This window comes from Coloeus monedula (assembly GCF_965178545.1).
Source record: "Coloeus monedula genome assembly, chromosome: Z".
Taxonomy (NCBI): domain Eukaryota; kingdom Metazoa; phylum Chordata; class Aves; order Passeriformes; family Corvidae; genus Coloeus; species Coloeus monedula.
The window spans coordinates 23,300,083-23,327,718 of record NC_138822.1 but is presented as its reverse complement, the minus strand read 5'-3'; positions in this window follow the sequence as shown (position 1 = coordinate 23,327,718).

Below are 27,636 nucleotides of genomic sequence, written 5' to 3'. Positions count from 1 at the left end.
TACAAACAACTTTGATGCTCAGATTGCACAGTCATATGCACCTGACTTTACACAACTTTTTCTGGAATAAACATGACTATCATATAGCATGCATTCAAAAGAGGAAAAACCCATGTTAAAAGGATAGTTGCTACCATTTACTTTTGTTTATGTAATGCAAAATATACTTCTGGATGGGTTTAACCGAAGCCCATCAAATTATTATAATTCACCTAGTTTACTGCAGAGTTACTGTTTGGAATACCATTGCTCCGTTTATCTGCGAGATCAAGATACAGTCATACTCATTTGAGTACGGCTTTTGATACCACTTCTATCACAAGAATGGCAAGTCTACTAAGGTTTGTTTAGAAAATAGGGTAAAATGATGCTATCAGACAAATACTGCATTTTAGCAGAGGACAACATGATGGTTCCAACCCAATCTGGTAAGACTGCGCGCTGCTGTTTGTTTTATTAGTGTAATTTATGATTCTTTCGTAAACATTGAAGTTGCTTATTGCACACATAACGATAATGTTAGTCTTCTTCATTGCTTTCCAGATAAATTAAAATTCTGATTTTAAAGTCTCGTGGTACTTGATCTATAGTAACTGATGAAGAATAAGGTTTCCATTAGAGAAAAATTTAAACGTGATGTTTAGTTTAATGTAGAGTTAAATTATGTTTTTACTGTATTACTATATAAGGAAAAAGCATACATTACATCTGGCTATAATATCTTCTGCCAGTTTTTTTTCCTTAAATTTCCTGTCAGTACTGTGTCTAGTATACATATGAAACACATAGAGACACAGAAGGATGAATCAATAGACAAAGGGATTATGGTGAATCACATTTCAGCTTCAGTTTTTCTGGAGGAAAAGAGAATTTCTGCAAATTTAAGATTGGTATTCCCTCCATATATCAAGGACAACAGTCTTTGGAGGATTCATTTGGGGGAAAGGGTGGTGTATATAATTTTATGTAACATAAACAAAAGATTATCTGTAGAATGCAAGACATGCAGAACGGGCAAAATCCCATAAAATATCCATCTGCTGGAAAGCAAAAACAGAAAAGAAAAAAGAAAAGAGAAATGAAAAAGAGGAATTTTTCAGGACTTAGAATATTCCTTAGGATTTTAATGAACTCTTCAGAGTTTTAGAGAACAAGGTGTTGCAGAGGTGTAGTCAACTGAGAACAAGTTAGGCTGAGGTTACTTTTCACCATGATAAACTAGGAGTGAGACAATTGCAGTGGAATTACCCAAAGACAGCTACCAAATTGCTAAACTGGAAATTATTTTGCATTATTTCTTCTGTTTCAGATGATCCTTAAAAAATACAAAGTTCCAATAAAGAGCTATTTTTCATGAAAATTAAAGGTCCCTTTAGGAACAGTAATAAGCAGCCGCATTTTTTTTGTTGTTTGTTTGTTTGTTTATTTTTCTTTTCTTTTGCTTCTGAATTTTCTCTTTAAACCAGATCATAGCTAGTCTTTTCTTGGAATAAAAGGTGTATCCAAATTCCCCAAAGTAAAATGTTGATTAAATCTTCCTGATGATTAGCTTTGTTGTCCCCCATCATCTGTGCTGTAAATTCAGCAAGCCTTTGGGATAGCAAACAATAGGCTTTCTTTAGCAATCCCTGCAAAACAAGAGGACAAAAAGTCAATTAAATCCCTAGTTCCATATTTTGCTTAGACTACCAGAATGTATCTGGACTTTCTAGCACATGATAAAAAGAATTAGTCATTCTTGGGTATGCAGGCAAAGAACTAAAGAAGACGCTAGAAATATATAGTGTCACTGAATTCTCACGTCATTTGACCACAAAACTACATGAGCTAGAATGAAAAACATAGCACAGCTACTAAAATGCATGAAGAAAAATAACACAAATTCTGCAGTACTCTACACTGGATATTCGTGAAAATATAGCACTATATTGTGGAAGATTTTTTTGTTTTTTTTAATTCCTCCTGTAACTGAAGTAGAAGGCTAGATGAAAAAGAATAGTTTGCTTTTAAGGGAAAATAATCAACATTTTTCCTTTAAAAGGCCAATGACCTCAGCAGCTCAGCGTATCCTTTGCAAAGCAGAGGAGAAAGTAATTCTGTTGTAGCTGTTTAAGCACAAGGGCCAGATGACTGAGAAGAGTGCATTGTCTAGAGACTTTCACAGTTCAAGTTAATGCTATCAGACCCTTTAATTACACCAGTATACAGCTGATAAGCGGCCCTAATGACCCTTTCATATCTGTGTGGTAACTAGGATGTGCACCATATATGGGTGTAAGATTGATACCTATACAACTTTGTTCTGATAACTTGACTTTCTGTCAAATGATGCATTGCAGAAGCTTCTTCCAGCTTCTCACCTCTTTTCCTTTAGTATTTCACACTGCTAAGAAAAGTTCTAGATATCCAGCAGTGTCTATAAGCATGAAAATATAACAAAAATCTGCATGGAATTAAGGGAAAAATGTGGCCTACTGAAGCATAATTTTCAGTAACATATTAATCCTTAATCCTCTGTCAGCATACCTGCTGGGTTCCCTAGCCTTTCGTTTCATTTTTTCCAATTAGTTACTAACTGAAGTACAGAAACTAATATTTTTAATAACTTTACAAGAACCAAGTTGTGACTGCAATACTGTAGCACTAACTTTGCTGTTTACTCTAGTCATGCAATTTCTCAGTGAAGGGAACTGTTCATACATATACATACACATAGATTAATTTTCCTATCTTGGGAAAGCAGTGGAAAGAATAAGTGTTGGACTACAGTATGAACACAAAGTTTACATAAATATCGTCTCCTATTTAGCAGTTATGAGTATACAACTGATGAGCAGTAGTGCTGCACTCCACTGGAAATATTCATGTTGGGTTGGAGACAAGTTATATCTTCCACTAGAGCAGGGAGTTTCACTCATACACAGAACAAACTATGGGTTTTGAGAAATGGAGATGCTTCTCTGAATGTCATATATGCCATTTCTGACAGGTATGTGCTTCTGGAAGAGAAGAAAATCAGTTCTATAGGAAACAGTAGTGACATTTCCCATTGTACTTCACTCACAAAATCATGGTGAACACGGCATGTTCTGCACCTTCTGACTTCAGTCCATCAAAGCTCATTTAGTGTCTGGCTTCAATGAAGCTGCTTTCTTTGCTTTGATGAGCAATACCAGTGTTCTTAGAGTTACATGTGTGCTGAACTGCTCCTCTGGCTGGGGTCTTTGCGCAGCGTAAATGCAGATTTGGCACACTAAGTTGTCATTGTGAGAAATGCAACAATTTAGAGGAAATATAGCTGTAAAGATACGTGAAATGGAAGATCTCATCTCCTGCCAAATGATTGTAAGGCTTCTCACTGGTTGGGGAAGTAGTATGCAAAGTTGCTGGCATGCACATGTAAAGCGAATTATTATTGTATTAAAAACTACTTTCTCCCAAACATTTGTTTCTCATCTGGCATCAAATAGAGTTTAATTTCAAGTTGTTATGTGCCGTTTTCAAAAAGATGCACAGGAGGTTCCTAAACTTCCCATGTATACATATCTCATTATAACTCAGTAGGGTTCATGTTTGTACCACCTGCTCACAATTGGGAACACTTACCCTAATATCTCTGCAACAAATTTTAGCATTGGGGGCCTTCTGACAATGCTGTTGCAATCTTCATTACAATCTTTTTTGTAAGCTGTTTCCAGGTGGTTGTGTTAAGAGAAGAAATATGTGAATTTCAATACTTTCTTTGATTTAAGAATGTACGGCCCAACAATTTTGCTATTTTTACCTAATGAGAAAGAGCAGCAAAGTTCCCAGGTCAGAATCTGAATTATGGTTGGTTACCAGCTGTTTACAAAACTGAACAGCAGAGGCATAATGCCAGATTATTTATATGGCTAAAACATCAGCTTTCATGGACTGGCTGCCTCCTTAATGAGGATATTCTAGTGCTAATAGGAGAGGGGTGTAGGATTTGTATTTTTAGGACAGTTTTGGATATTATACATATTAATAATTCCAGGATTTATGTGTGTTTAGCCCATTTACAAGATATTGCCAGGGTTACTTGTTTGCCTGTAGGCCAAAACAGTGAGTTAAATCCCACATCAGGATTTTGGCTCAGATCTAAACTAATATTGCAATGTAATAATGGGGGAGCCACACTGGCAGAAGAGATGTGCCTTGGCTAAGCTGTGGAATCAAGGTATCACCCGCATGGCTTTTATGGTCAACCAAATGGCAGTTAAGGACTCTCCAAGCCCTTTGCAGGAGGAGGGTGAGACATTTTTCTGGATCCTCGGACATTTGAGCATCAGAGTGACATGACCTCCTGAAACATCAATTCTGTTTCATACACATCTGGTCAAAAAATATAGCATTATAATGCAATCAAAGACTATATTATAATTCACATGCATATGTTGAGGATGTACATGATTCTTTGTTTCTTCCTATTCCAGTTTCTCACAATAGGGAGCCTGCCTGGATCTTTATTTCCTTTCCCCTTCCCCTTCCCCAAGCCAGAGGTGTAGCAGCAGTAGAGACAGGTGAATGCTGAATCCAAACCCTATTTTTGGGTGTGTTTACATGGAGCTTTCAAGCTTTGCCTACTCTCCAAATGAAAGTCCAGAGCAGAATCTAAGGAGCTCTGAATCTGTTCCCATTTGTTTTCTCACCCCAGCTAAATCATCCAGGCCATGTCTATGCTTTACCCTTGCAGCACGTAGTGCTGCTGCTACTGCTCTGGCAGAGGCAGAGGTTTGGGCTTTGATGAGCGTATTCATGTGCAGTTATTCTTTTGACAGGGTGCCCAGATTTTCTCGAGGAAGACAACCACAGCAGATATTTATATCTCAGATATTTATATCTGGGACAAAGGCTCTTCTCCAGCCCAGATGCTTTCTCCTTGCCAAACTCCAAACGCTTGTTTCCAAAAGAGGTGTTAAAACTTCTCAAACTTTTCAGGAAAGCTCACAAGTATCTTTCATAATTGGAAGAACTAAAAAAAAAAAGTGCAGGAGCTGGTACTGGCTGCCCCAGTCATAAACTCATTAGTCACCAGCTCATCCCAGACAGAGTATTCCTCTCTCTCCAAATAAAAAACTTCTATGGAAAATCTTGAAAATTCCTGTGGAAGGCAAATGCAGCCTGTTCATACAACTTGGAGAAACCAAAACAATAAACAGGGTAATACTGCATTTTATTTATCTTGAAGGAGATGCAATTCTTTGAGTTGCTTTGTAGATACCTCAAATATTTTTTTTTATAAGAATCATGTTTTTGAGACAGGATTGCTTCCTGGAACAGCTGCCTTGTAGACCACTCCTGCAGCTGCTGCCATCCACTGGGATTGCCACGGCAGTTGTGGAGTAGCTTGCACTGAATCAGGAGCATTTGTGCAGTTTTGATGGGTTTTCAGCCCATTGTAGCCACTCAAAAAGAGTTTCCAATCCAGCTTGCTCTATACAGCTACCAGCTGCTTCATGAGCTGATTTACAAACTAGTGTTGCGTCCAGAAAGCACCATAAAACCCTCTGTAGCAATTTCTTCTCCTGATCTCATCTTTTCTGCAACTTTGCTGGATGATTTGATCTTTAACATAAATTGTGCAGTCTCACAAAGAGATCATTGCTATTAGAGAAAAAAAAATTGCCAAGGTTCACTGCAATTAGTTTGTTCTTCTCTATGTCATGTTATCTGTACCCCTTATTACTTTCACCAGAGTTATCTGCATGGGGCGTGTATTTGTTTTTTTCTCTACTTCCCACCTACTTGATACTGAAGCTAGGACTTGTCACCCTTCCTCAAGTGAGGAGTAAGAGGCTGCTGCTCTGTGACCAGCTGGCAAGGATCAGAGGAAAATACAATAGTCCTCTGAGTGGAAACTATTTGGGTCATCCCACCTCAGAGGTGCTGTTTGAATTAAAGTTCTATATTTGCCGTTGTGTATAAAAATTCTTGGTGGCATAAGAGAAACATATTGTTAATTAATTGCAGTCTGAAACGCATGTCAATCAAATGTGTTTGCGGCTAGTAATCTTCATGCTAATCACTTTCTCAAAAAACACTCTGGTCCATCTGAATTATGTCTAAATTAATCTAAGCAAATGTGTACATCTTCTTTTAACAATAAAGTAGTAGTAGCTTGTCTTCATTTGTACACAGACAGAAAGACTGTCTTAGACAACTAAGGAGTCATTTCAGATTTTTCTTTAACTAAATCAAAGTTTTCAGTTCTGAAAAATTTTTCTGTAAACGTGATCCATAGGCCATGATGCATCCTTTTAAACCCTATTTTTCACTGAAATTATCTCCTACGAGGTAGAGTTCCTACACTTCTATTGAAAAGTCACCTCTGCATCTATAAAAAGTAAAACTAATCAAATCAGATCTCTTTAAAATTATGAATACAGGCAAAGAGAACACAGCAATTTGGGCAGAGCTCTCTTTAGCTTTTCAATAACTATGATCAAGACCAGTCAGCCTAGGCTGTGGTCTCATTCTTTTAGTCTAGACAAGCTTGTGGGTTTTCAAATCAGTCACTGAAGACACCAGGCTCAGCATTCACCTGAAGTTAAATATTCTTAATTTGAGAATCTAGTTTATCTGAGCTAGAAAGACAAATTGTATTTGATTTCAGGATCAATATGGCAGAAATCCCAGAGCTATCCACCCATATGGTAGGAACATATGTGTTCATTCCAGCTACATTCCCTTATTCCAATTCCACTAGGAAAAAACTCCCTTTTCCCCATTTGCTCTCTCTAGGATTAAGCCAAAGTCTATTAAAGTCTTTAGAAATATTTTCACTGATTTCAGCAAGCTCTGGATGGTGCCTTCCAGCTTCCAGTAATTTCTGTCGTCATTGCTATAATGACCAGTAGCAGATTGATATTCTTCCCATTGATGTCCTCAGGAGATGGCTATTCCAGCTTGTCCAGACCCCAGAAATGGATTTCTAGAGCATTTTTCAACTTACAAACCTTCTTTCTCAGAGTAGAAAATACTGGAAGTGGGTCAATTTGTTTGAAAATCTGTGTGTAATTTTGTCTTAGCTCCTTTCCTGCATGCATTGCATGATTCAAACGGGGGAAGAATCTCTGCTGTTGGAGATGAATGACACACTTTGTCTGGGATGCCAGCAGTTGTGCATTGTAACACAGCACAGCACACTACACAGCACTGGTACCACAATTTTGGTCTCCCTCCATGCCTATATGCAGCAGGAGCATTGCTATGGAACAGGTTAGGCCCTGTAAAGTAGTAGCTCTAAACCCCTTCACTCCCTCACCCAAATTTGCTAATACTGAGTAAAGATGGCTAAAACACACGTTTTGTTCATGATATAGAGGAAAGTGTTTCTGCACCTGGAGGAAAAATTTTAAAGAACACTCAATCCTGATCTTTTAGACCTAAGTTACAAGTTCAACATCAAGAACTTCTGCAAGAACATAGCAACCTTGATGGTGTGTACAGGACACTGCTTAGTGCAGTCTTCCTTCACCCATAAGGAGAAGAGTCTTTAATCTGTCTTTTATATCTAGACTATAAGTAAATATGCTTTGATAAGTTAGTAGATGGAACATTTCACTAAGCAGTGCGCTCAAACTTTATGAATTCTCTTTTTTTTTTTTTTTTTTTGTTTAAACTGGTGATCTCAGTGAGTCATCCTCCACCATACCTTTCCAAATATGTAGTATTTAGTTCCAATACGAAAGTAAACCAAGAAATTTCATCTTTTTCTATAAATTTCTTCCTGGCTTAGCAGTGACTTCTGTAAAAGTTGCCTTTTTCCCCAGAAAAAATGTCCAAATTTTTCGGTTTACCTTTGTAGAGACACCTTGCTATATCAATAATTCCAGTGGCAGCTGCATGGCAAGTGATGGTTAGCAATGCAGGTACTGAGGCAGCTCACAAAACCACACTGTAACAAGAGGAAATATCCCTATAGAATTTACATAAATTTTATTAGAGTGGTAGAATGCTATTGAGTGGAAAAAGAATTTCCAGAGGAAAAGGGACAGAATCTGAGAATGTGATTAAAAATATTTTTTTTCCATGGTGTGTGTTCTAAAGATGCCATGCCTGGGCTTTGGATTTGTCTGTTTGTCTCTCTCTCTCTGTCTTTTTTTTTTTTTTTTTTTTAATAAAGAACATATTATTTCACATTTGGAATAATTCCTGGGTTTTGGAAATAGGTTATTAAAACCGAGCATATGGAGGTCTTAAAGTAGAACCTTATGGGAAGGAGGAGAAAAAACCCAGTTGATCAAGGCTGTTCTGTAGCAACTTAAACTAAAATAAAATATTGCAAAATCCTGATGAAATAAGACTTTTGTTTCTGTGGGGCTCATTTCTATCCTCCATTTTCAAGTTTATTTCATGAAATAATTGAAAATTACATTGGAACTAAATGCTTCCACCTTCAAAAAACATTTTTATGCTGCTTGCAGCTTTGTTTTTTTCGATATTGCTTTAGAATATGGAAGATTTAGCGCTTTTTTTGTGATTTTCAGAGAAGTCTACAATGATAGTTATATTTAAATTTCTTTTATATATCTTACCTTCCCGTAAGACTGAAGAGAGGGTGTTGAATTTTAATGGTCAAATAGCTCTCTGTGTGGACGTTATGTGTGCCTGTAAGAGACAACTATTAATTTTAAGTGCTTTGAGCTAGGCCTTGACTCCAGGTCCTCAAGCTCAGGTCCCAGTGTGCTTTGGGGATAACTGCACTACAAATGCTTCCACGAAGCCTATGTTCTATATTTTTTTCTTGCAAGGTAGGAATATGCACTGATCAAATGCTGTGTAATAGTATTGATATTATTTAAGCACAGGCAAAAATCCAATAGCCTCCAAGATCTGAATAAACACCCTCCTCTCCCTGAGTTTATTCATTCTGAGTCTCCTATTTAAATGTTAATTGCTTTCATTACGGGTTTATCTACTCCAAGTCAGCACCTTGAAATCAACCATTAAGTTCTTAACATGTTTTTTCTGTCTTTGCTTTAGTAGGATCATGTATGGTTTACTAAGCATGAGCAGTGGTTGCAATGAAAAAGGTTTCTTAAGAAAAAAAGGAAAGGCCAGGTAAATGAGCAAAAAGTTAACAAACTGTGGCCTTTAAAGTCTCATTTTTCTTCCACGTACAGATTCTTAGATGATGCAACATGTATTACATTTACACCTTTGAACACCCACTGCGTCAGGGATTCTGATTTTTGATGGAAAGCTTTGTCCTGAAGAGCTATTATCAGTGGCAGAATGATCCTGTAAGAGACAGAAACACTGCAGGCTCTGTAATATGTATGACTCCAACTTCCTTGTGAGAGGAAGAGGAGGGGCAGACACTGAGCTCTTTGTGGTGACCAGTGACAGGATCCAAGAGAGTGGCCTGAAATTGTGTCAGGGGAGGTTTAGGTTGGATATTAAAAAAAGGCTTTTCACCCAGAGTGAACAGACTCCCCAGGAAAGTGGTCACAGCACCAAGCCTGACAGAGTTCAGTAAGTGTTTGGACACTGCTCTGGGGCACATGGTGTGATTCTTGGGGTGTCCAGTGCAGGTCCAGGAGTTGGACTCAATGATCCTTGTGGGTCCTTCCCATTGAACTTATTCTACGGTTCTGTGATTCATTGGATCTAGAGGAGCTTGGATAAACAGAATGCCCAAAAGAAGTCTCTAGAAAAGCTCTATATCCTGTTACAGGGGGGAGAGTCCTGAATTCTTTGTTCACTCTAATTTCCATGTGAAGTCCATCTCCATTTAAAGATGACAGGGAGAGGCAGAGAAGGCCTGCTTCCAACATGTGCTTTAAATAAGCGTTCATTTTATTCTGTCAGTTACAAAGGTCTCCTAGTCATGTATTTCCCATTTCTTTAACAAAAAGGTTCATGTGAAAGAAAGAAACTGCAGATCAGTGTGTCAGCATTTGATTATTCACCTATGCTCATTTAGGTAACTGAGTCAAGTCTTCACAGCATTTTTAAGGGTTTGGTTGTCAGTTACACAACCGTCAGTTTGCAAGCCTTAGTTAAATTTACATTATGAATTTGTAATCCTGTGAAAAATCAGATGTGCACATACGTTTGTGATGTAGGACATAAATGCAATTTCTTCCCCTCCCCAACAGTTCTTTGTGACATCTTTCCAATTTTAATTGATATCACGGAAATCAAAGACCACAGTGAATCAGCAGTGTTGACAATGTGCCAGAGTGTTTAGAAAATAGGCATAGCTAGGGAAGAAGAACATGTCAAAATACATTTGGAACATATTGGAATATGTTATGAAATAAAATGTGTTTACCTTTTTGAATGACGGTGTTGGGTAGTGCTGGCGACGTTTAGGAGGAGGAGGGGGTGGGTGACGAAGCCCTAGAATGGACCACATTCCTGGTTTTTTTTGCAAGATACAAATACTCAGAGAAGGAATATGACACGATATGACAAATCACTTCTCTAATTCATTGGACTTGTCAAACAAATTAACTTCTCTGGTGGTAGCAGTGGTGGGAACATTAGTGCGATCAAAATGCTGGTGGCTGCCTAAGTTCTGCTATCACATAGTTTAACCAGGCTTAGACAAGTTTAGACATCTGAGTGCTAAAAATACTGGAAGATAGTAACATCTGCTATGAAGCAAAACATGTGATGATCTTACCACTGGGAGCAGTGAACTGAGACATTTAGTGTGGTGAGCAAAAAGACATCTTAGGCACATACTTAAACATATGAATGAGAGGCAAAGGAAGCTCCCCCACTCCCCCACCTCCCTGAAACCCCCCAAAAAACGCCGACAAACAAACAAAGGAAATAAATGTCCTGAAATACTTCCCATAGAAATGCCATTACAATTTTTTCTCCACTAGTAAGATGTCACTAAAAGCACCTGTGACATTATAGCAATAGAGGATTTTGCTTGATTTTAGGAATGCTCCTATGACATGAGTCACTTGTCATATTTCCTTCATACCGTCATCAATATTTGATTTTTGCCATCAGAGAAAGAAGAGAAGGAAAAAGTTCATAAAAATCTTTGTGTTTCAGGCTGTCATTAAATAACCATCAATGTCAACCATTTTATAACCCAGTTAGCTTTTTCCTACACTGAATAAGTATTAAAAACGTCTGTTAAACATTGTGATATTTTCTTCAATTTTCCTGCCGTTTCCTTCATTGGCATAATATATCTAGACTGAATTTGGTCTTAAGAGCTCTTAACCTTTTAATAAACTTTTGTCTTGTTATTGTCCCATCTCCCTAATTCATCATCTGTCATGTTTTGTAATCTGATCCACTATTTGGAGACAGGAGCACACTGGAAAACATGCACTGGTTGAAAAAAGATATACTAAGTAAAATCCATTATTTCTGTAAACACTGATACATAATATTACTTCTCTCTCTCTCTGTCACAACTGTATTACACCCATTGCAATTTTTCCCTTGTTTTATATATATGGATAATGGAAATTATTATATTTTAAAATATTTTTGACATTTACACCAGTTTCAGCTATTTTTCACATGAATTACTCCTGCATCTTGATCCATAGATTTCTCATAGGGCATTTTGGGATTTGGCAAGACATACACATCAGTCATAACCATATGTCCATTTCTGAACTTCAAAAAGGTACAGAGCTGCTAAATTTTTCTTTATTGCATACCTCTATGACCTCAAAAGTCATACTTGGATGTCACCAGCTTCTCTCATCCCAGCTGGGAACACAGAAGGTGAATCTCATTCTTGCAGTATCAGACACAGAATATACCAACTGTTGTTTTTCTGAGAACAAAAATTGAGCAAACACTTTCTCACAGACTTAAATACAAATTTCTTTGTGAACAGTGAAAGAAAAAGATATTGCTTTGCTCTGAGGAACAGACCAAAATAGGGATGAAAATTTGGCTCTGCTGCAGGCAATGGAGAAATAGAGGAGTGAACCCATTTTCAACATTAGGATAGAGGAAGCATCACAAAATTTTGTACTGCACTTTCTAGAGTACTGTGTTTATTTCATTGAATTTATTTCATTGAATTTAAATTTGGACACAAGCAAGTAAAATCTGGGACTTAGTGGGGTAATGGGGGAATTATTTGTTCTGGTCTCCATAACCAGCCCTCTCTGCCTCTGACAAACCACTCAGAGCATTTAAATGCTGGAGTACAAATAACCAAAATAAGTAATGGTATAATTATTTCACACAAATTAAAAATGTTGCTTTCCCCCTTAGAGCAACCTTAAAATAGGACGATTCATTGGTTAAATTTTAATGGAACAATCAAAGAGCAGTTAATTCCCCAGCATGGGGTACCCTCAGTGGGCAATTACAGGGTTAGGAATGCTTTGTCTCTGCTTTGACCTGATTGGTGTAAAGTCCCTTGATGGTTTGCAATGTTTGTTAAATTGATGACAGTCCATACTTGGATATACCCTATTAACCAAAAATAATAGACAGTTTGGTTGCCAGCTTTAATGTTCATATGTTGCCATCAGCAGGGTTTTTTTTTCTTTTCATATCAGTGTTTCAGAGGTTAATCTCTGTTATCATCATCTTAAACTCACTCTTATTCTTATCAGTTATATTTAGTGGCAGATTGCAAGCTTTACTTATTATCTTGTTAAATCAGTAGGTGAAAGCCTTTCAAGGCATTTCTTTTTAAACATCTTTTATTAATGTTAATATGCCAGATGGGACAAATTAAAATGGTTCTGTTCTTCATGCTGCCACTACCCACAATTTTACCACATCATTTGCTGGTTAAGGAAGTGTATGAAAATGATAGGTACAGAACGTCTATAATAAAAGTTCAGAAAATTATAACATAACCTCTCCAGAAAAATGGTTTGGGCTTTTTTGAGTTAAATTCACACATAAAAAAATATGTTAATTCTGTGCATGCAGCTGGTTTGGTCTTATTACAGCTGAGTTCAAGGCTGTCTTGATCAGAAGAGTATGGCAATATACCTTTTCTGTTCTTGTATTGGGGGTCAAAAGAAAACTTCAATACTTTTATCATTACAATAGCACATGTTATTGGTGCTATTGCCCTGGTGATCTCTGTGGCATTAAGTGGATGCCAACAGTCCCACAGACCACACAGAAAATGAACCTTTCCATGGTCCCCTGGGTTGGGTCCCTGTGAAAGACGCATGTAAAACTGCCTTTGGAAGACACCAGTGTATTATTGGATGTTCTATTGGATGTTCCTTACTGGGTAGCGTCGTATAATTTTGTTGATTGGTAAGGCACTTTTGGGACAAAACTCTTTGTTGTGTGGGTTTGCTTAGTACACAACCAGTGATGAAAGACAGAAATAATAGCACTTTTAGTAAGAGCAACAGATAAACTATAAAAACAAAATCAAATAATTGATTGGCAGATGTCTCCTTTTTTCAGTCCTGCTGAAATGTTGTTATGGGATAAATGGCTCCCTTCTCTGATTTCAGTGAGATTAGACTTTTATCACCAGAGATCCTTTATCCCAACAGCAGAATGGCAGAGTCTGTATATTTGTGCTTTTCCCTATTGTGACTTTGTTGAATTCTTTTTATGATGCAATGTCCAGAAGCCATGTGGGGCTTCCTTAGTTTGCATGGAGAGCCCAAGAATTCTTTACACACTCCAGTGGTAACATCTGCTATTACACCAGAAACTTGGGCCTGGATACAGTCAAATCTATATGTTACAGATGTTTGGGTATTCCCTTTCAGTAGTCAGTTCATGATATTTCCTGCACTGGATCAAATTTCACTTAGAGACTGATAAGTTGAGAAGACAACGTGTTAAATAAATGTAGTTAAAGTCTGTAGAGAAAAGAGCTCTTTCTATGAGGGAAGTGTGGATAGTGTCTAGGGATTAGCTTGTCATCTAATTTTACCATAAATCTACTTCTAATATTAAAACCAATTCAGTTTCTTTATCTCTCAGTAGCAGCTAGAAGGATTTTAGTTTTCTCTAGCCACTGCTACTTCAGGCTGCATACTGAATCTGATGTGCATAAAAATCACTTAGAACGAATATAATAGAAAATTAAGGTAGTGCTGAAATATACTTAGCTGTTAGAATTCAAGTAGGCAATGTTAGGATTTGCCCATTTAAAACATAGCCACATATTATAAATTGCTGTAAAAAATTTGTATTTTTGTAACAAAACATAGTATTGTTTAACTTCTGTTGTGGCAGTTTCAAGGCTGTTTTTCCCTGTAGTTTTCTTTGTGAGCAAAAATAGGAAAAAACCCCTCAAAATTGCTATACATGTTATCACTGGAGATAAATGATACATATAAATGCATATGCCTATATGATATATAAATACGTATGTGTGTGTTTATGTACATGTGTGTACACGTAATTATATATATTGTGTCGAGTTATGCGCATCATCTTCCTTTTGGATGGTAAGGATTTTAACTAAACATAGGGTGCAAATCAAGGTTGAAGGAAACCACAAATATAACAGGACGACTGGAATTTTAAATAGGGGAGATTGTAACTGAGCAAGGTTCTGTGCAGAATTTGTGTTTGCCACATGCTTCAGGACTGCAGATGAAAGCATGAAAAGCAGACTAGAAGAGCAAAAAGTCCAATCCTAGAAAGGCCTACCATACTATCCTAGTCTCCACTAGCCACAGGACATTGTGGCTTTCCCTGTATGGCGTGTTCTTCCTAATGGAAGGAGAGCAAAAGAGGAAATATCCATCTCAGGGAATATTTCAGACTGTGTACCTTTAATGAATAAGTGAACATGGTATTAGAACTGCTCTGAATGAAATAGAAAATATGTTTCTTTAGCATTTCTCCCCCCAAAATTTCCTCAAAATATTTTGTTACTATTCAGGAAAAGCTTGCTTTCTTAATTTCTTTTTACTTTTTTTTTTCATTCCATATTAATTTACTTCCATTAGGAACAGGAGGACAACTAGCAAAGTATCATGAAATGAATTTTTTATGGTGGAGCAAATTACAAAGGTTTAGAAAGAAATACTAACAATTACATGGCAATTCTTGTCAACCTCCACCAGTTCTGATTAATAACAAAGTATTTATCTGAGGAAATGGAATTATAGAACTTGTGAAATTTACTTGCCAGTGCCAGGTAAACAGTTCTAAATTTAACTCTAGCTTAGGTTTTGCTGCAGAAATCTCTGGACACGTTGCCACAAACTTCAAAAAATAAGATAAAATGTAAAAATTTTACTATACTGCTGATTTTTATCACAAACACGTAATAAATGGACACTTAACTAACATAATTTAACTTGCCTGTTTCATCATTAGAGACCCTAAATGATCTTGAAAGATGAGCTATCACTTTGTTTCTGCACATTATATTACCTAGATTAGTGTAAAATATGAAAATGTTTCGTACTGAGCACAGACTACTACTTCAGGTATCTGAGTGTTTGTATATTAAATATATATTACACTGAAAACAGACATGGATGCATAGAAATTTCAGTCAGAGGAGAGTACAATGACTGTCTAATCTGCCTAGAGGTGCTGGTGTTTTACCACATAATCATTGCCAAAACATGCAAGAGAGATGGTGAATATCTTTCAAAATATATTTTGACTCAGAAACATCATATGACAGTGAGCATTTCATTTGTCGTACCTATGATTAAATAACTAGAAAAGAAAATGCATCTTCTGCTCTGAACAGGTTTTGGTGGCAGGTGTCTTGTCGTATCTTTGCTGGATTGAAAAGCCCTTCCTGACATTTTTTTGTACGGACTTTGCTCCTTAACCTTCTGTTTGTTAAGATGGGTAGACTGAGCTCCTTCAGCCTTTCTTCATGAGGCACATTTGTATGTGTTCATTTCTAAATGACAGCAGCACAGGAATGAATATTTCTTCTAGGAATCCTCCCACTGAGGCAGACACATCTCAAAATTCAGCGCCTTAGCGTCTTGACTGCTATGACAGTACAGATGACTTAGGTTTTTGCTGGCTGAGAAGATCTATCTTAATTAAGATAAAAATAGCAAATTGCCTAAATATTGAGCACATGTAGAAGAATATATAAGTCAATGACTAATACATGCTTTTGAAAGCCTGGATTAATGTTTAAAATGTTTCTTCAATTAAAATCAAAATTCTTGAACCTATAAATAACACAATTAGGCCTTTGTTTTATTTTCTTTCCACTGACTACCTTTTTTTCCCCCCCCCCCGTTGTGGTTGTTGTTTTCTTCATTTCATATGCTTTGTTTGGCAAGTTTATGGCAAATATAATTATATGATGCCAAGCACAGGGCTTGAGAAGACAGTGTTTGAGAGGGCAGGGAGAGGTTCTTCATAGGGTTGACTTGAGGACATCTCTGCAAAGGCTTGGGGAGGGAGATTACCTCTGGCAAGTGTCACTTGCATAGGTTTTTATATTACCACAGGCCATAATGTGAGGAACTCTGTTATCTTCTGGCTTTAACAGCCTTGGGTTGTGCCTTTCCCTCTCTTCAGCTCACACCTCCTCAGCTTATGCTTCACCAGTATTAAAGGCAGAGAGGTTTTCAAATGGTGTATGATCCTACCAAACTCAAACCCTTGAGTCTGGGCTTTGTAGTGCTGTTATAATATGAATGATAATTAAACAGGAAATCAGTGGGAGAAGTAAGAATAGCTAATGCCTTAACCACTGAGAGAAATTTGGGAGGTGAATGGAGGTGGATGGAGTGGTGAGAGGACTTATTATTATGAGCATTCAGCCTTTCTCATCAGTTTCACATGTCCAATAAAAATATATCAAACGAATGGCTTCTAACTGTACTTCAAAGTGTGTGTGAGGAACATGCTTGCACTTTTAAGGAGTATATCACTTCCAAGCTTGTGAAACTGTTAGCTTCTCAGCAAGTTGTTTCCCTTATGTATAAATTCCACAGATGCAATTATGAGGTGCTCAAAGCTTACGCTTAGAAGGTGAATAGAACCCTACCTAATTTTTTTGCACAGGAACTCACCAAAAACATTTGGGGAATCAAAATAGTGTTCCTTCTTTTCTATATACATGGAAGGTAAACCAAAGCATTGTCCTTAATGTTTGCGATGACAAAGTCATTCTGCAAGCAACAGGCTCTCTAAATCTGTGTGCATTTTTTTCCAGTTTCAGTTCACAGAATTGTGAGTTTCATTTTGAGTTTCATATGAACTAAGAAACTCAAAGCAAAACTCAGCTGGAACATTATTTTCACAGTTATGGTGGAAGGTATGCAAAACCAGAGACAGACATCATTTTCACTCAAAATTAACTTGTTCCAGGTTTGAAATAAATTTAGCTTAGATTTAGCACTCAGGTTCAATAGAACCTTTCAGTGATACTAATTTGATTTTTTTTTTTTTTTTTTAACTGAGGACACTCAATTGATGACCTGGTAACATCTGTAAAAGAATAAAATTCACTTGTATAGAGTTTTTCTGATATGGCTGCTAAGTATAACAATACATATGCAAGACAATTTTCTTGTATACAGAGAAAAAAACACATATATTCTGAACTTGTTTGCAGTAGCTTGTTTTGTTCACTTTGACGAACTGGGATTTTTCTGTTGTTTGGGACTCCACAATGCGCATCCTTAATCGATATGCAAAAAAATCCAGAAGGAACCCCTAATTTCATTGTCTTATTTTGCATAAACGATTTTTAAGATGTCTGTGGCATGTATTACTGTTGGGCTGCCTGCTTTCAGAATCCACTGAGGAAAAATCAAACAGAATTTTTCTATGCTACTGCTCCTTTGGTAAATTTGAAAGGATGCTGCAACTGGTATTCAGGGTCTTGGTTAGGAAGCAATTTTCCTCAGAACATTTTTTTTTTCAACTTTTTACTTTTACCACTACTTTATAGAAAAAAAGCTTTTTGATATATGGATTTTCTACTTTGATTTGAATGTCGATGCTCTTGGTGAAATTTATCTCATTTTATACCAATACAAATTTCAGTGATAATCAAATTCCAAACCATCATGTTTATTCATAGAAATGGAACAGGGCGATTAACCAGGAAATAAAACCAGCACATAATATACATAGTTATCTTTAATTGTGATGTAACACTGGGAAAAAAGGTTTAAATGCAGAGATTGATGGATTTGTGTCTTCATGTATACCTTTTTCTATCTCTTCTTATGCTTCAATTTAGTATGATTCTTATTTACAAAAGATCTTTAAGAAACACTTTTTATACCTGTACCTCAGCTTGCTCTGAGGTACAAAAATAAATAAAATTTATAGAATGACCAGTTCTGAAAAAAACAGATTCAAAGAAAAAATAACAAAACATTTTCTTCTTTGGGAAGAAGGGAAAAAAATCAAAGTTGGCATGTTTCTATGTGCATTTCCATGTTTCAATGATTTTAGCAACTCTGAAATACCTGAGCAATATTAGGCACAGACGGCAACCCATGGAGCAACAGTAGATTTCTAGAGGAAAATGGAATTTGATCAGGGTCTGATGGAGGATCACATATCAAAGATTCATTCTGAGTTTCATAATACCTTGCAATGAAAGCTTAAAGCTCAGGTGGTAACATCAAGTTGTGTTTAGGTGTGCTAGGAGCCTGAAGTACTCTGAGAGTAGTCTACTGCCCAGTGGGTTCTCCAACACTCACAGCCCCAATGGCATCCAGTATCTCAGAGATCCCTTTCAGAATGGCCAAAACATTTAGCTTGTACAGTGTAGTTAAGGAGAAAAAGCAAGACAAAGGTCAAAAAAATCAATGCCTCCCCCCAAAATAAATCAACAAAAAAAACCCAAACAAACAATCCAAACAACCCCCCAAAACCCCAAACAAACTATCCACACAACCCTACCCTAAATGAAAAAAAAAAAAATTACAGTATACCAACACCAATGAAGGTGTGGTGACTGTGCTGCTAGTGAAGAGCACTGATTTCACGGCCTCACAATCCATGCTGGCAAAGACTTGAAGCCTGTGGAAGCAGTGCATTGAGTATCTGACAGAAAGTGCACTCTCCTAGCACTATTTTGCCAATAATTGGAGCAGATTGGCAGAACGAGCCAAGCAAAATCAGGCAGATCCTCTGGGTGTGCAAGCATATGTGTATCAGAATGACAGGCTCCAATAAACCCTAAATAATCAATATCCACTAATTCTTAATTATCTCTTTCTGCTGATGTAGTAAGAGAGATATATCAAGAAACTGCTTTCGACATGCATTCATTAGGAATTCAGATTTAGTAGCTGGTGGTGATGTTAGGATAATTAGCAGCAAAAAAATTTGAAGAAATGTTGGTTGCTATAGCAACCCGTTCATCATGATCTACAGCATAAACACCCAGATTAATTTACAAGATGCCAGGTAGATATATGCTTGGCTGACTGGGGTACACACAGACACCACCTTATTTGCTTTTATTAAGGCTTAATCATCAACTTTAGAGCTTTCAAAGTATGTGTGCTATCACTGTCAATCACAGAGGAGCTAGATGCTTTTAGGGGCAAATCCACAAAACAGTCTCTTTGCACATCTATCTGCTCTGCAGGGAAGGAAGAGGAAGAATAATATTCCTCCAGACACACTCTGAAGCCACAGCAGTGGCCCTGGGGCTGAGATCACTCCTATGAGCTATCTGTGTGGTAAAAGTCATATTCTCCCTCTGTAGAAAGCTAGACCCAGTTCCATGAATCTTAATGATATTTTCTCCTAGCAAACTCTTGGTAAAAGAACCCTGTCCATGAAGCAGCCTTTGGTGGTTTTCAGTGGTACATGATGTACAAGTGCCTGTCTTCCTGGGGTTGCACGGCTCCATAAAGCTGCCACTCTATTGAAAAAGTGCATTGTTTTTGGTAAAACTGTAAAAGAGACATTTGAAGCACTGGAGGTGGTGGGACAAGGACCTAACATCGTGCCACGATGAAGTGTGGAAAAAACCCAAAGGAAACATGAAGGGAGGAGAATCAGTGCACACTGGATCACTAAAGCAGAGCTGTCCCTCCAAAGTAGTAGTTTAATAATGGTAAAGTTTATAGACCAACTGTGAATAAAACAGACAAAAATGAACAGCCAGAGTCTCTCTGTCACTACTTTTCTCCTGCTAGAGAGGAAATCCTTCACATCCTAGCCTCTTGTTACTGCTTTACAGGAAAAAACCTTCTGCTTTCATGCTGCAAATTTTTGTTTGGATTTCTCCAGAACTGTTATCTTTTGGCTACTTTGGATATGAGTTGCATGCTGCATCAACAACCTTGCCTCCCAAATACACATATGTGTTTCTGCTGCTGGTCTGGACCATCATTATATACATGCCTCTGCCTCCCCTGGGGCCCTGCAGCTGTTTGTGCAGCTGTGTGGAAAACATATTGTGGAACTGGTTCAGCTGCATAACTGTGAGGCTGCTCAGAGCCGGGGCTGGAGGATCACCTGTGGAGCCTTGGAGGCTTTGGGTAGAATAACTTAAAGGAGTTGAGCAGCATTGCTACAAGATGTGTTGGAGTCAAAACTCTTTTTCTTGACCCTTTAGTCTTCACTTCCCCTGTCCATCCACAGGTATTAGGTACAGTCCTTCCTTTCAGGGTTTGTTTTCTGACACACTCCCAGAACTTACTAAACTAAAGGCATCAGAGAATATTTTCAACCAGCCAGGAAAGATGTAGAAAATAAAAAATGAAGGACACCCATGTACAAATGAAGAATAAAATGAGTGAGTAGTAGAATAAGTAGGTAACTATCATCTAACTGTAAAAAGAAAAAAAAGGAAAAAAAAAAGAACTTATGTTCCTGAGTCATATTTGTCTTACAAAGCACATGGCTCACTCTGCACTGCCCCCAAAGCTGCTGACACCTACACTGCAATTTGATCATGTCAAAATGAAGAAAATTTTTGCCTTTTACTTTTGCCAACAGCCTTACAGTTTAAAGACAAAAGGCAACATGGGACAAGAAAACCTACCAACCAAAAGGCAGCAAACAACAACTATACAAAGGAGATCTGATCTGCTGTGCTCATCTTTCCTTTCTGGGAGCCTTCGTAGCAATATAGGACCTCCAAGCAACATACTGCATATTCCCACCTGTGTTGTTGAAAAAAATGCCATATACAGAAAAGCCACCTTTGTAGAAATATGTAAACATGTCTAGCTGTCCAGCATAAACAGTTTGATGTATTATGCTGGTCACAGTTTACTTTATCTGTCCATGTATTGTGTAATATTGAGTGGGTCTATTTTTTTCTGGCTATTCTGAAGTAAATAAATCAAGACTCAACATATGTCTTAAAACAGCTATGGTTATTTTTAAGGAGAAAGACAAGCCATCAAACTATCCACAGGAATTAAAAAAATTAATCATAGAGTCAAAGTCTTTACTTTCTTTCCATTCATATAATCTGGTTTTGGCTTAACACTTAACACAATAATCAGTTCAAAAGAATATGCTTTGCATTTAAAGTAGACAATGGTTGTTATACAAAGACTTTTAATTTTTCTTTTCCTGCCCTTTGTCATTTTATTTCCTTATTCCAAAGCTCTGCTCAGATGACATTATGCCCACTCCAGAAACAGAAACTGCTTTTCTAATTCAGCTTTTTTGAAAAACAGCCAGTTCTGGTCTTTCCATTTCAAGTCTTTGCCTCAAAATTTTTCAAACATTTTACAATTTTAAATGGATTTTAAAATTAGATTTTAAAAATGGGGAATTAAAAATATAATCAAAAAGTAATGTGTTCTGGTTTGGAAAATTAAAATGAAATGGATGCAGTTCACAGAAAGTGAAGGAATGCTTCTCAAACCCTGGTTCTAAACGGAGTCAGATTCATATTACAAAAGTGGGCTTGATACTTTCTGTTTAATTAGTAGTAGAACCTAGTCCACAAGACACACTATCCCCTTAACCGGGAAACATTTTACTTAGTTCTTTATTTAGCATTTCATAAACATTGAGCCAATTTCATCTTTGGGGTAGCTTTCTTGAAACCAATGAAAAAAACCGACTATCTAATTAACTGTAAAACTTTGGCAAGTATGCAAGTATTTGGCAAGAAAATATATATTCATCAAACAGTGCTGTGCATATAATGAATTACAGAATTATGTGATATACTGCCTTTATTATGCCAATAAAACTTTAAGAAAAAATTTAGCTCTAAACAAAGTTTCATTTTTTGGGGAAGAGATGACACAGACACCTGCCTTATTATGGCTTTGACATCTGTATGAACAAAATAATTTCTGAGGCCTATGGTAGGATATTTCTGTGCTATGAGATCAATTTAGCTGCAAGTACACCACCAATTTGAATCCAACCCGTATAAAAGTCAGTAAAAAGTATTTATGATTTCTTTCCTCATGGTATAGACGACTACAAACAGAACAAACTTCTACCACAACAATTTTTAGAAATACTGCTATAATTGAATAATGGTAATAGAATATCTGTATATACTTAATGACTGAAAGGATATAACTTAAAAGTAATGTATATAATGAAGATGGTTTTGCTAGACTATGTTGTATCACTGCATGGCAAACTACTGTCTTTCCTAAAAGAAAATTATTTCTTCAGCATATCTACCACTACCCTTCAAAACCAACATTTTGATGCAGACTTTACAGGCACACCAAAAAAGCTGCTCTGAACTATGAGACTGTGCATGAGAAACTGCAAACTGAGCCATGGGGAAATTCTTGCAAATTTGCTATTCCACCATGCAAAAACTGCAATTGCTATTGAAAACAGATAAACTGGGGGCAAAAATATTTGCCTTTCCTGACCTGCTGAACAGTTGAATTCCTTAAAAAAATAAATGCAATAGTAAATACTGTTATAGAAACCCCTTCACATTTATATGTACTAATAAATCTTCTGCATTTAGACAGACTACACATTCTGTGGTTACTTGTTTTAAAGGACTAGTAAAAAGAAAACATATACATTAAAAAATATTAGAAGAGGATTTCCTGCTTTACACATTTGACATAAATATTTAAAAATATTTATTTCCCATCTCATTCTTTTAACTAATGTTTTTTTGGTGAGTATGTAGGAACACACTCATAGTATATTTCCTTAGATTAATTTTTTTTGTCATATTGTGGGCTTTATTGTGGACTATATTAAATTTTAAAATACTGTTCTTGTGCATGAATATAACCTCATACTACTCAAAAGACTGACTCACATACAGATGAGATGGTAGAATCCATGTACTGGAAATAAGTCAGGCTTGAAATAGTCTTTCCATTGGACTACTGAGGTCTATCAAAGAAAACCTTCTCATACAACAGGCAGATATTTTATTTCCAGTCACTACAAAGAAATATTGTGGGTTATAGAAAATCACTGTTGCTGATATGTGAGATTTTAATCTCTTCTGCCATACAGTAAGGAGTCATTCCAAGGGATTACTATTGACAAACATCTGCCATTATTTCCATGGGTTTTTGCAACTCTTCAGTAGGGAAGAGACTGAAAATGTCTGCTTGTATTGCCTGTAGTGCATATGCAGAGTACGTATGTGCAGAGGATCCAAACCAGTGAAGTGAGCTTTGTGTACATTTCTTGTGAATGCTCTTCTGTCCCCTACTAGTCTCATGCAGCTACTGCAAGGTGGGGAGATAGGAGTTGTCTCCCAGCAGGGAACAGGGAGCTGTGGATGTCCTCAACTTTTAGGATGGGGCTTGTGCTTCTTCATCAAGCACAAGTAAAATAGCGTTAAGGGGGCTCAGCAGGCACATCTTTATCTTCCTCTTCAAAGGCATCTCTTCTTCAACACCCAGCCACTGGACAGGTCATTGTGGGAGCTGTGGGTGAGATGAGATTATATCAAAGATGCTAAGGTGATATGATCTTATCATCCCTTGTAAGAGATGTAGCTGGGCTATAGCTCTGAAAACCCTCATAGAAGTCACAGATTAGAGAATAAGTTACTGCAATGTCATTTTAGTATGGTTTTTGTCTTCCCAGATATTACTTGCTATAAAACCATTGATTTTTTTGTCTGATCGTGTCCTACAATATATTAATTTAAGCTTGCTAGATATTTTTTCCTAATGCACTTTAAATTCCAAAGTAGTGCAAAAATTAATAGCAATATTTTTGCAGTAGTAACTTGCTTAGCATATAGATTCCAATATTGAGTTTACATGTTGCAACTATGGTTTGTTTAAAATATGTTGCACAAAAATAACTGATAATGATTTAAACATCACAAATTATGTTGATGATGCACAGAAAAAAAAACCAAAGTAGGAAAAAAACCCCAAATCCCTAATAGAAAAAAAAAAAAATAGAAATAATAGGTTAGATCCTATAGATCCTAAAAAATAGGTCCTTGTGTCATGTCTGTAAGGAGCCATGCACCTGTGTTTCAGTATTTTCTCACAGAGTTAAAAATAATTTGCTGAATTGAGTTACTTCCTGCCTCTTGGGCTGAACTGTGTCTGTGCTGTGGGTTTCAGGTAAGGGTCTCTACCTGGTCCTGCCATTGAAAAACACAGTAGTAGCTAGTTTGCTGTTAGTAAGGTAGAATTTGAATGGCAAGAATGGGATGGGTGGAAACAGAATTGCAGCAGTCCACAAATTATGTATCATTCTGAAACACATAGTGTTTCTTTGTGGTGCTTCCTCACCTTCCTTTGCTGATTTGGTTTTTTTTGTTGTTAGGACCAGCACGCATAGCCAAATTTGCTTTTTATTCATTTGAATTGGGCAAGTATCCACCTCACAGTTAAACACTTTTTAAAACTCAGTTTAAATAATGCAATTTGTGTATGACAAGTGATTAAACATTAGTCTAGTTCTGAGTTCTTTGTTCTTTCATCTAAATGGTAATAATTAAGGTGTTTGTCTGCAAAGAGACAAACAGTTTCTTACTCAACCATTCTTCACACTTTTCTTCTTCCTGTCTGAAATCTTAATTCCATCTTTACAATATTTGAAGTTTTAGCTAATGGCATACAGTGTCTAGAGACTGTGCCTTATGGAGTAATTTGGAAAATAATAACAGAGAAGAAAAAGAGAATGTTAGGGCAGATAATGTGCATTTCATCAACATGGAATGTACGTAGCAAGTTGCAGATCTGTACAAATATGGACATGATAATAGTAATTCTGATAATAATAATATCAGTAATGAGATCGAGTTTAAGCCCAAATATCTATGCTTTGAATTGATAGAGAAAGCAAGAAATATTCTTCCACAGTTTGTAATTGTGATATTTCATACACACAGTCCCTCTTTTCAACAATCAGGCTTTGACCAGAGTGGTTCTGTAGCCCTCTCCTCAATAGGTGACTCATAGTGTTACATTTTTTAATGAAAGACAAATACAAATGTTTTAAGACTGAAAGTAATTTTCAAAATGATACATGAGAGGCATACACAAATCTTATTCACAAGCAGGAACTTACGCAGTCCCACCCATGCACCACTTTGAAATGAAGTTAACTTAAGTACCTTACTTTTCCTTCTTTATTTTCTTTGACATTTTCCTATTACTTATTTTAAAGTTAATGTATGAAAAATGAAAGAGCAAAAGGTTTTCTTTTGTATAAGATTCATCTGTGCCAGGTCAGCTACAACTGAGCATTCATGTCCCAAGCTGATTTTGTACTTGATGAATCCACATTAAAGTCTTGTAGGCAAACTTACTCAGAGGCAATAGAGAATTTAACAAATTCCTTCAACCATACCAGCATCAGCTATTACAATGGCATGGGCTAAGCCAGACTACTAAGTAATTTGAACTTTGACAAGCGGGCAGACAAAATATCTTAGCTGCAATCTCAAAATTATTTGAGTACTAGGAAAGTTGTGTGGTTGGCTGTGAGGATGGCAACCTGTATTTCTTTAGCTTTCACACTGTTTCCTCAGTAATAATGTTAATTTTTCAATCATTCATAGCTTCCATGTCTTTTACAGTATGTACTTTGTACAAAAAGTAAAATGATACTTTCTAAGTTTTTGCTTCTGTTATTGATTATAAATTAACATTATCTTCCCTGCATCTTGGACCTGGTTTTAGTAGCTGTGACCCTTGCACAAAAATTCTAGATAGACAATCCTCAGTCATCAAACCTTTCAAACATAAACCTTTCATATCTGGGAATTTGCATGAGTGAAGAGTTCTAAATTCCCTGATGTAACTAAACATAGTTTAGTCATAGTCATATGTCGTCCATAGTCAAGTAGTGTCATGCTTGCACTCAGTACTGGCATAAAGTAAAAAGAAACCACACCACAAATACTCAAAATCTGCGTACTAGAGGCCGAAGGATCTGTGGAGATCAAAGGACCTTTTTTGCCTTAGTGGGCCAGAAGGGTATTTTAGTGAAAACATCCCTAGTATTCGTAGAAATGCATTTTATATGTGGAGGTGGCCAGCAGTACTTGTAATGCTACATTTTATTTGTTGCAGCCAATGGGCTGAAATGAAACATAATCTTTCTCTCTAAATTTTCTCTGTCAGAAAAACCAGAAATGTAAAGAATCCAGCTGTCTTGAGGAGATCTCAGCCAGTCTACGTTAAAAAAATAGCTTGTCCATTGTCTGCTAAAAACTACCCATAGGAAGCTGTAGTCTTGTCAAGACCTAGAGAGGGACCTTCTTACCACTGTCACTGGGGAATAAAATAAAAAATGAGGGAAAAGGGCTTACACCTGGTTTTAGCATATCCAAACTTAGATTCCTGTATTTTCTTGTGGATTCACTGGGAAAAGTAATAAATATATATAATGGAGTGCTTAATCCATCAAATTTCATGAGTAATAAATGCATAAAATAGAAAGAAAGAAAAGAATCCTAAACCCACAAAAAACAACCAGAGCAGGAAAGTCAGCACTAATGAAGATAAGCCATTAGAGAACCAAAGCCTAGTTGAAACTTCTATCTGAGCCTTACAGTGCTTTTCCCTCTAATGTCTGCAAAAAAACAGGAATAAAGGGCTCTTCCACCAGCCTGTGAAATAAAACTTTTATTAACATATAATTTTTATTAACATACCATATGATGAATATGAAATTTGATCAATCAGCAATAAAGGGTATGTCTGATACCATTGGCAAACTGAATTAATAATTTATGTTACTACATAGTTTTTTGAAAAGTAGATAAATATCACATCAAGAAATGAAAAAAGAGTATGAAGAAAGGGAAGGGGAAAAAAAAGGGAAGCCATTTGTGAAGCCTGGGACAAACTGAACAAAATAACTGAAAGCACTCTTGACATGCACAGGAGCACCAGTTCTCAACAGGAAAAAGTGTAAAATTCAGTGAGTCAGAAGCTATGTCATGGGATTTAGGTTTTGCATATATCTCACTCTTTTGTATGTAAAACAGTCCTGTAAAACACCATGAAATATCCACAGTTTCACCTAACAAGCAGCATGCCTCTTCAAATCTTGAATTGTCATGCTGGCCATCTTTCAGTACCTTGAATCTCACTCAGTGTCACTAGACTGAGAAGTGACAGAAGGTCTAAAGGCAAATGGTTTTCCTCTTCCATACTTTTTCCAGGCTGAACTTATATTATGTAATTACTCAGCACTTGTCCCCTAACCTTTGAATAGCCTTTGAAAGAATTTAAATATTAAAATTAGGAAAACTCAGTTGCTCATAAATTCTTTTTGTTTCTTTTCTTTATAAAGAACACTAAAGATAAATTTCCAGCAAAAAAAAAA